Below are 10,186 nucleotides of genomic sequence, written 5' to 3'. Positions count from 1 at the left end.
TATCTCTTCTAGGTAATCTTTTGTGGTCATCCTTTTCTTCTTTGCCGGTGACTTTGCGGGCTGCCATGGATCCTGTTGCACTCAGTAGTCCGAAGTTAGTGTTTTTTCCATATCAGCTGAGAAACTGAGATTTAACTATCCAAATGACTTGAAAATTGAAAATAAATCTTAAAAGGAACTTGTGAAACTGTGCATGTGCTCACAGTGAAATTCATGCCAAAAATTTTCATCTAGACATCCTATGCGTAGGATGTCTTTTTCATCAGATTTGGGTGATACTTGACATGTTGGTGGTCCTTGGCCTGTACAACATGGCTATGTGCTTGGATTTGGATTTGGGCATCAAAAAGTGGATTTTTGGGTTGATTCAAGCTTTAGGTCACAAATTGGGTAGAAAGTCCACAACAGGTAGCAAGTGATGTCCAAATGGGTTGAAAATTGATATATGGGCTCATTGCACCATGGTATTGGCTCCCATGATGTCACTCTTTGCACTGAAGGTCAAAAATATGCTGGAGACATCCTATGCGTAGGATGTCTATTTCATCAAAATGGCTTGGGATTTGTTTTGTGGGTAGTCCTTGGCATGTGGAACATGGCCATGCTCTTGGATTTTGATTTGGTCAAGAATTGATGCAGGTAAGACCCTGGGTAGTGTTTTTGGGCTCAAATAGTGTATCTTGAAGTTGTTGGGGGTCAAAATTGATTAGAATGGCTTCAAAATTGGTATATGAGCTCTTGCAGATGATGTGATTAGATCTGGAATGGACAAACATGCTTTGTAGGACAAAAATGTCAAATTGACATCCTACGCGTAGGATGTCTATTTCATCAATTTTTGCAGGTGACCACACAGATTGGTTGGTTATATGCTTGTGAATGTGTTGTGCAAGTTTCATGTGATTTGGACAAGATTTGGTAGGTCTATGGCCCATTATTGCCTCTATGCCCTAACTTTGCGTTTTTTCATGCATATGAGGTCAATGTTGGTCCAAATGGGATGAAACTTGGTGGCTAGCATGTAAAGGCTATTCAGAAAATGTGTATGATGAAAAATGTTGGGTTTTGTGCCTAGAAATGCCCTTGAGACATCCTATGCGTAGGATGTTTCTTGATGATTTTTTCATGGAATCTATCACTAGTGCCTGCCCTTAGTCCCCCTGAGTCCCTTTTAAGCTTAATTTCAACAAAAAAGTCAAATGGATAGAAAGTAACTCCCTGTGTGGATTTCAGAGCCTCCGAGCCGTCTTCTGACTTTTGGAGTGCTTTTCGGCGATGAAATTTCTTGATATTGGTCTCCATAGCTTCCTGATCCCTTGGGGATCCTTGCCGTATGGTTTTTGTCGACTTTGGCTTCACCGAAGCTCCATTTGGCAATTTGTCGCTCTAGAAGCACCCGTGGTTGCGTTTATAAGTCTTTGATGATTTGTGGTGGTCTACCACTGTAGGACTTGGTTTTTGATGGTCTACGAAAGCCGCTCGTGAAGTTTGGTGGCAAACGGACATGCGGTTTTGGCCGCGAGAGCTATTTGACGCTTTGTGTGTCTGATGTCGTTTCTGAAGTTTAGTGCCGCTTCGGGTCACCTTTTGGTCATGTGGGCTACATAGACTTGTCAAGCATGTCGATATGCTCCTACCCATGAATTTTGGTAGCATTTGGACACCTTTCCACCGATTTCCCATTTGGTGGCCTCTTGCGAGATTCTAGGAATTAGGGTTTTTCTCAATGGTTTTCTACTGCCTTTGGACATCCAAGACTGGTCTCCTATGCTAGGGTAAGCTGCCGATGAAGTCTCGTTGCTTTTGGGTTAGCTGTTAGGTGTCCGCTTCTACTTGTAGGTCTCTACTGCCCGCTTTGTGTGTGAACCCTACGCTAGTTTTCGCCACAAAACAACAAACATGCACGAAAAGCTCAAGGTGGTGAGCCTACCTCTCATGTCTGAAGCCCGTCGGGTAGTCATGCGCGTCGTAGAAGCTGCTGGAAGTTCCGCTCGCTCTAGGTGGCAGAAGCTCTCTCTCAAAGGACAATAGTGAAAATGAGCTAAAAATGAGGTGAAAATTTCTTATAATGGAGGTCCCTGAACCACTTTTCATGAAATTTGACATGTGCTCCAAACTTCTTGCGAGATGCGGTTTAGGCTCAAAAATTTCTTGATTTGGACTCCATTTGCCCTGTTTACAAAAAAATTGGCATTTTGGTCAAAATCTGGCCAAAACACGCTTTCGGCTCCAGTCTCATAATTGCACCCCCACTGTACCATAGGTTGTCCTATAGTCACTGATCATCCCCATATTTTTTGTTTTTCATTATGACCGTTTTTCACGTGCTTTTTGTATTTTTGAAGTTTTTCTGCCGAAAATTAACAAACTTAAAAGGAAAATAGCAAATCAAACCCAAAAAATCTCCAAAAATCATAATAAATCAAAAATATCACCGCAAAACATTATATACACTCACATGTAATTTTTATGGCCGGATTTCTCCGTTTTACCAATATTTTGCCCGAAAAATGGCTATTTCTACTTATAAACACATGTTGTATAAGGGCATATGTACTTGGGTTAGTCCAAAAATTTTCACAATCAAACAACAACCCTTAAAAATAGTCGAAAACAATGCCCTTTTTTGCTCTTTCTGCCATTGGGTCCGCATTTGAGAATGCCTCCCCCCCTCCTAGCCGGAATCCTCCCGGATGACAAGGTATTGCCTCAGAGTATGTGTTGTGCATAGGTTGAAAAATTTGTGCTAATGCTTGGCCGATTAATGTGGCCCTATTTTATGCATACTCGGTCAATGCATGGAAAAATTAATGCTGTGCAAGAGAAGAGTATAAGCAAAATGCTTATTGGCATTCGCCGTCGAGGTTTCCTGTTTTCTTTGCAAGTAACAGTTGTAACTCTACTGCTCTCTGTTTAATTGTCTTTCTTGCAAAAGGCAGTCGCTTTGCCGCTACTGTTGATATGGCCGTAGTTGTCTCTTTGGAGAGGATTGGCTTGGCCGGAATGGCCGTAGACCGTATCTCTTTTGCTTTCCATTGGTAGCTTGTTTTTGCCAGTTTTTGTAGGTTTTTTGCTACTTCTTTTGTTGCCACTGTTTTGTTGCTTATTGGTATCCACATAAGTCGGTTTTCCGGTTGCAAATGTAGCTGTTTGCCTTCCGATGTTGCTTGTACTGAAGGGAGTTCCTTTTACTTTTGTTTCGGTATCCAAATGCGAGTAACATTTGGGTTATTGCTCAGCATTTTCTTTGGGATCCATATCTGTTTTATGCCCTTGGTTTTTGGTTGAACTATCTGCTTCGGTTGAATTCTTCCATTGTATTGTTTTTGGTCTGCCATGTCATTTCTATCCTTCCGCATCCATACTTGTTTCCCTTGTTTTGGTAACCTAGATCTTTGCACTGCGGTTGGTGACTTCGTATATGTAGTTAGCATGGTTGGCTTTTACCTATTTGTTAGCCTTGGGTATCATGTTGTTCTTTGGTGGCACTCTTGCTTTTGGCTCTTTTTCTAGTGATTGCATTGCTGGCAGCTGATTATTCCGGTATTGCTGAGCAAAGGCTATTACCCGTTGTTCTTGTGCATGCTGAATTTTGAGTGCATTCACATTCCAATCTATCTGCACATTGTACTCTTTTTGCCAAGGTTGTCCCAACAACATTGGGTGTTGTGTGCTTTCATCCTTGACTACATAAAATTTGTGTGGATAAATATATTGATGTACTTGTACATGCAATATAGTCCACCCCAATGTTTTAAGAGAATGTGATGTACTACTTTCCAACACTTGTGGAGTAGGATGAAGTTGACTTGTGGGCTTGAGCTGTTTGTATAATCTGTAAGAGATCAAATTTGCTTGAGCTCCAGAGTCAAGCAATGCCGTCGATTCAACTTGATTGCTACCCACTTTGACTGCAATTATTGGCTCCATTGTGTCTTCATCAAACTTCGTTAGTCGAATGGCAGTGACTCGCAATGGTGCTCCACCTTGTTGTTGTTGTCGCAGAAGTATTCGTTTTGCAATGCGTTCTTTTGCTTCTTCTCTTACTCTCTGTTTCTCCTTCATTCGTTGTTTTCCTTGATGGATTTGTTGAAGCATATCTTGTGTTAGTGGTAAATGATATTTCTTCAATCGTCACCCACTAATCCAATTGGGCATTTCTTCACCTGCTAATGTAACAAGCTTGACAGCTCCGCTTTGTGATAGATCACTAATCACAAAGGGTCCCATCCCTCGCTTTTTAAGATTCTTGGCATGTTGCTTCAAAGTATAAACAAGTACATAATCACCTGTTTTGAACTCTTTCGTGCGCACATGCTTGTCAAAAAACTCTTTTTGTCTTCTCTTTTTAGCATAGATCGAAGCTACAGCTCTCAAGCGGAGTTCATCTAGCTTTTCAAGATCATCTATTCTTGAAGAGAGCTCATGCCCTGTCCATTCTAGGCGTTTCGTTACTCGTAGAGTTGGAATTAAAAACTCTATGGGTAATATAGCATTTAGGCCAAACACCATGTTGTACGGTGTTGTTCCTATCGATGTTTTGTAAGCTACCTTGAATGCCCATAGAGTTGAGTGCAGCTGTTGATCCCAATCTGTTCTTGACTTTGATACAATTTTAGTGAGAACCGTGCATAGTGTTTTATTTGTGGCCTCAGCTTGTCCATTTGCCTGTGGATGGTATGGAGCAGATTTCCTATGTATGACCATGAATTCCTCTAGTAGATATTCAATGACTTCATTAAGAAAATGTGTTCCATGATCACTGACAATTTCTATTGGTAAACCGTATCGTATAAAAACATTCTCATACAAAAATGTGCAGTGGTCCGTGCATCTGCTTTTTGCGTTGCCTTGGCTTCCGTCCGTTTTGTGAGATAGTCCGTAGCCACAATGATATATTGGGTATGGGTGCGATATGCAGGGGGTGAAATAGGCCCCACAAAATCAATTTCCCATTTTGCAAATGCCCTTGCTCCCATCATTGGCCGTAGTGGCATCTCATCTCTCTTTATCGGCACCTTGGTGCGTTGACATGCGTCACAACGCTTACAAACTCTTCAGCATCCATATGCAATGTAAGCCACTATATTCCTGCGGGCGGTTAAGACAATTTTTGCCATCTTATCGTCTGAAAAATATCCTCCACTTATTCCGCTATGTGCATGTTCTAGAATCAGCAGGTATTCACTTTCACTTGCACAGATTCTAAGTTGATTGTCCTTTCCTCACTTATAGAGTTGGTTCCCAATTAACTGAAAGTCACGAGCCTCCATCTCTATAGCCCTCTTCCGTGCTCTTGTTATGTTTTTAGGAAACGTCCTTGTGTGGTTAAGAAATCAATGATATATTGACTCCATGCAGGTGCAATGTTTACGTGAAACAATGTCGCATGATCCACTGGTCGTTTGGCACTACATATAGTACAATTGGTAACATAAGAATGTGTGTCCGCATACATAGTTGGCCAATAAACTCCTAACTGTTTCAGTCTCTGGTGTGTTTTCACTGTTGAACAATGAAATGCACAATCTTGGACATGTGCTTCTTCAAGATAACACTCGAATTCCTCCGGATTTATACATAATCATAGAATTTGGTCCGATCTTAGATGATACAGCCGTCCTGCAATCAACTGGAAGTTTTTTGTTTGTTGTTTGGATCTGTCTTCCGTATAATCAAACCTACCTCCAAAGGAAAGAATGCTAACAATTTCTTGAGACCATTTGGGTATCATTTCAATATTGAAAAGATAAGCATCTGGTATGTCATCATCTACTCCTTCAGGAGCTTCCCCATTGTGTATCCTTGAAAGATGATCCGCTCGTAGATGGGTTTTACCCTTTTTGACCACCACTGTGAAATCAAACTCTAGCAATATAATAAACAAGCGTAAAATTCTCCTTGTTTTGCATGGCTTATTTACCAGATACAAAAGAGCTTGATGATCTGTGAAGAACACAAATTTATTTGCGAGCAAATAATGCCAAAATTTCTTTACATCATAAATCATTCCTAACCCCTCTCTTTCGGTGGTTGTGTAGTTCTTTTCCACAATGTTCAACTGTCGGCTTGCATAACAAACTGGAAAATGCATTGTTCCGTCTCCAGGTTGAGCCAGAATACTCCCGATTGCATATGCAGAAGCATCAATGTGAACATGAAATATCTTTTCCCAATCTGGTGCTTTAAGTACAGGTGCTGATACAAGGTTTTCCTTCAGCTTTTGGAATGAAGTTTCACACTCCTCGGTCCAATCGAAATTGACTAGCAAACTATAAAGAAGTTGTGCAATGACTGCATACATATATATGAATCTTCGATAATACCCACAGTGTCCCATGAAGGATTGCACTTGTTTCGCATTAGTAGGCGTGGGTAGGTCTACTATGACTTTGACTTTGTCTAGGTTAGTGGTTATGCCATTTCTTGAGACAATGTGTCCTAAGATGCGGCCTTGCCTAACCATAAAAATACACTTTTCCGGGTTAAGACAGATTCGATAAGTCCTGCATTTTTCAAATACCTTTTGCAAATGGTCAATATGTTCCTCTCGTAGAAGAGAGTGTACACAAAGATCATCCATGTATATTTCTAAGAATATTCTCAGGTATTCTTTGAACGCGTGCGTCATTAACCTTTGGAAGGTAGCTGGGACATTAGTTAAGCCAAATGTCATAACTCGATACGCATATATTTCCCATTTTGTGGCAAACTCTATTTTGTGTTGATCCTCTATTACAATTGCCAGTTGGTTGTATCCTGAAAACCCATCCAGAAAAGAATAAGTCCGTTTCTCGGCTACCCTCTCAAGTATATGTTCTGTGATTGGCAAAGGATAATTATCCCTTATGGTGGCTGCATTTACCTTTTTGAGGTTCACACACACTCTCAGTTTTCAGTTCTTTTTGGGGACTACCACGATGGGTGACACCCAATCTGTATGTTCAATTTCATAGATGAATTCAGCTTCCATCAGCTTGTCAATCTCCTCTTTGATTCGTTTAGCAAATGTGTCATTATATGTATAAGGATGTTGTTTACTAGGTTTTGCATCCGATTTCAAAGGAATTGTATGTTGGCATATCGATGGATCAACTCCTTTGAGGTCTTTGAGGACCATGCAAACACATCTTTATACTCCTTGAGAAGTTGTGTTAGCCGTTCTTCTTCTTCAGGCTCTAAATCGGTTGCTATATAGACCGGCTGAGGCTTCTTACCTAGTTTCGCGAGGTCTATCCTTTTTGCATTTTCTGGCCCATCGTAAGATTCCTGGTTGGTTCTTTCCCTGACTGGTGGTGTCATTATGATTTTTCTATCTTGGATGGTGAATTTTCGATAGTGTGATGGTACATTCATGTTTCCCTTCTCAGACTCCCCTTTACCATCACTATCTTCCTCAGTAGTCCATACCTCTCGTAAAGACCGTTTTAGTTCTTGGTATTTCTGTTTACGCTCCAGTTTGGTCCACTCTTGGTCTTTTGTTGTTTCTTTTTTTGATTTTTGAGATTTTTGTGATTTTGTTTCTGTTTTAGCTTTTCATACTTGTCTTTTTTTCTCTTGCGTTCTTTCCCTGACTTTTGAGAATCTTACTGATATTTGATCTTTTACTCAATCCTTTGCTTTTATAAGCATCAAATAGTGAGTTTTATTTTTTATCTTGGGCATCAGGTTCTCTCTCGCTTTGTTCCTTGCTCGTTTCCTCCTATAGCGTTCCTGGCGTCTAGGGTGATGATTAGCAAAATCATAAAACTTGATATTCTCTATTTTCCCCCCCACGGTCATTTGAGTCTTCTGAACACTCATTATCTGCATCATTATTTACTTCCAGATGCTCAGAGGAGTTATAAAAGTCTCCTTGTTCTGGTGGTTCTATCGTCTCATCTCCTCTTGGTATAATGCTTACCATGTAGTAGGGTAGCACATCATAGCCATCCTTGTTGCAAAATTTTGTTGTTGGACTATCTGTAATGGTACAGACATCCAATGTTGCTACTATGTGTTCCCATTCTAGAGGTTCCAAGGCATCTTCAGGGAAAGGTTCCGGAATATACTCCTTGTCCTCAATCCTCTTTCTAAGACGCATTCCTCTCTTCTTAAGCTTCCACAATGTGAAGCTCCGCACATCCATAGCTCTTTTTGTTGCCCTAACCATGCTGGGAGTTCCGATCCTGCTAATGTAGCTGAGTCACAAATTCTTCCACTGGTGTCTGGTTCACATCCTTGTAACTATGGTCTTTCAGGTGTATTTTGGTTGTTGTCTCGCCATGTATGACGTATATGTGGTCGTAACCCCAATCTTGGACCATCTTCAATTGTCGCATGAATGGTCTTCCCAAGATGATCTCATAATTGTTCTTTTGTCAAAATCGACTATTGCAAATGTATGCTCATAATCGATTCTGCACGAAGTGACAATCACTTTTTCTAAGAGTCCTAGAGGCTTCTCCATGAACCCATCTGCCAATTGCAATTTCATTCTAGTAGCTCTTAAAGCTGGTTTGCCCCATTTTTTCCAGATTTCCTTGGTGGCAATAGCAACTCCCGCTCCACTGTCAAGAATAGCGTTGGAAACTACTCCTTGGAATTCTATTGGTAGCGTGGTGTTTCCATCTTCTCCCTCGCAATACTCTCCAACCTTGTTTAATGGTACCGGCCTAGTGTTTAGTTGAGGCTTGTCCAATTCTCTGATCCCTTCCTGAAGCTTTGAGGTGGGGTCTTTCACTCCAAATTTTTCTAGGCATTTACCTACTGTGGTCCACGGGTGAAAGCATAGAATGGTGGCTCAAATAGCTGTGTCCATGGACACCTACTATCAAAAACTTTGGCCTACAATTAGACATGAGTTCACATAAAATTTCTATCATGATATATGTCAATGGATAGCTCTTAAAGAATAAAATGTATAAGTGCAATCACTTATAAATTTTATTTAGTTTGTATTCTTTTTTCCACAAGATTGTTTTTGTGATATGCTATCTAATAGCTTAAATATCATTCCACCTATTCATGCTTTCACCCCCACATGTTTGGTCGTAACCTTAGGAGTTCGGCTAATGTGATTGTGCATGCCACCGGGGTGGACAATAACTCAATCAATCCTTGTGAATCCATCACTTTGTTAGAAGAAAGTCTTTGAGATGGGATTGCTCTCACTTCAGACTTGGCTTCATACTCTCCTAGGTAAGAGGGTAGAGTTTTTAGCGAGTCTGGTTGGCTATGCCCCGAACTAATTGATCCTTGGTCTCCCCCTTATGAATGTATATCAAAGTTTATTTGCGATCTTGCCTCAAATTCTTCAATAGGAGGTAAGATCTCATTCTTCTCTTTTCTCGTGCTATTCATGTGGTTACTCACCCTGTTAGCCTCGTTGGCCTCATGGATTTGCTTCCACAGATCATCTAGACCATTATAGTCCTTACCCATTTCTGTTAGTGTTTTACGCTGGAACCCATCACTTGCCTCATCTGTTGTATTTGGCACTATGATAGGCTCTCCTCTAGACTCATAGGCATTTGTGAGTCTTTCCTTCGTTTCTACTTGTTCCTCTAAAGTTGGTTGGATAGGGGTCAGGGCTGGTACTTCATGCCAATTTGCAGGTTTACCAAGCGGGTCTTCCATCAATGATTGAGCTGTTTCAATCATCTTTCTACACATTTCCAACCTTTGTTTTTCTATTTCAGCATATGGATAAGTCATCCATCTTTGCTCCTGGGTTTGGTTCTTTTTGAGTCTAGCTTCATAAGCTTTTAGAAGTGCATCCAACTGCTCATTTACCTTGTCTGCCAGTACTGATCCTCCTGATCCTGCACTTTTGGGCTCTGCTGTTTCCTTGGGTGCTATGGTTGCTGTGGTGTGTGAGCTTAGGCTAGCTAGATCCTCTAACCGCTCTAATCTATCCTTTGTGTGTTTTAACTCCTCGGATAGAGCTGTTTGCTCTCGTTCTTTCCTGGCTTTCATATGTGCCTTTCTAGCTTTCCAAGTGCTTCTCTGATTTTTCGTTTCTGAACTTGGGGCATCGGTTTTTGGCTCTTCAATTATGGGTTTGTTCGTCATTCTTTGAGCTTGGGCTCGTGTCACCGCCTGAATTGGTATGATTGTTTCATTTTCTGACCCTCCACTGGAAGGTACCGTTTGTAGCATGTTCAAGGTAGTTTTTGCTCCTTTGCTCGGGTTTTTAGGGAAATCA

Source organism: Adiantum capillus-veneris, chromosome 30, assembly GCF_014529385.1.
Source record: "Adiantum capillus-veneris isolate H3 chromosome 30, ASM1452938v2, whole genome shotgun sequence".
In the NCBI taxonomy this organism is placed as follows: domain Eukaryota; kingdom Viridiplantae; phylum Streptophyta; class Polypodiopsida; order Polypodiales; family Pteridaceae; genus Adiantum; species Adiantum capillus-veneris.
This window is presented reverse-complemented; position numbering follows the sequence as displayed.